Here is a 721-nt window from a genome sequence, read left to right as displayed (position 1 = left end):
TGTGATCATTTGTTATTCTAACACTTATTAGTCATTCTTCTCCTTCTGCCGAACCCAGAATGATGCACTTCTCTTATCAGAAGGAGGAAGAATGATTATGAACAGATTAAAAAACCATTGAGCTATAGAAACTTTTGTGAGAAGGTATTATGAACAGGCTGGCTCTAATCTTATAGTCATAAAGACAGATTCAAATTACCACTCTTACTTTACTTTGGAAACTGAGTGTATTTTATTTTATTTCTTTTCTTTTTCACAAAATTGCATGTCATCCTTGTGCAGGGGCCATGCTAAGCTTCTCTGCATTGTCCCAACTTTAGTATATGTGCTGACAAAGTGAGCACTGAATGTACTTCATTTTAAATTAGGGATAATAACTACTACATATTATTTACTACAATTTTTAAAAGTACCTGATATAGGGCCTAGCAGATAGTATGTTAGTTTCCTTAATCTCTTCTTTTTAAAACTATTTCCTTGCTGAATATATATCATAATATATATTACATATAATATATATTCAGTAAGGAAACATATATAGATAAATGTATATTTCTGTTTAATATCCTGAAAACCTTATTTTTCTTTAGTTTATTTCTTTCTACCCCTACTAACTTTAAATACAGGTCTTTCTATATTAGGAAAAAAAGATTAATTTGCATACTGTAGACTAGAACATCCTAACTGATGCACCAAGGTACAAGGATGTGCCATTTATAGG

At 30.7% G+C, this 721-nt stretch overlaps 1 non-coding gene across 1 annotated transcript; it reads right to left on the bottom strand.

The window, feature by feature from the left end:
* Nucleotides 1-237: 237 nt before the first annotated feature.
* LOC114514206 lies at nt 238-344 on the bottom strand. The gene has a single exon (XR_003685943.1). It is a non-coding gene; the product is annotated as a U6 spliceosomal RNA (small nuclear RNA).
* Nucleotides 345-721: the final 377 nt, after the last annotated feature.

Source organism: Phyllostomus discolor, chromosome 2 (assembly GCF_004126475.2).
Source record: "Phyllostomus discolor isolate MPI-MPIP mPhyDis1 chromosome 2, mPhyDis1.pri.v3, whole genome shotgun sequence".
NCBI classification, from domain to species: Eukaryota; Metazoa; Chordata; class Mammalia; order Chiroptera; family Phyllostomidae; genus Phyllostomus; species Phyllostomus discolor.
Note: the sequence above shows the minus strand (reverse complement) of the source record. Positions and strands in the feature narration are given on the sequence as shown.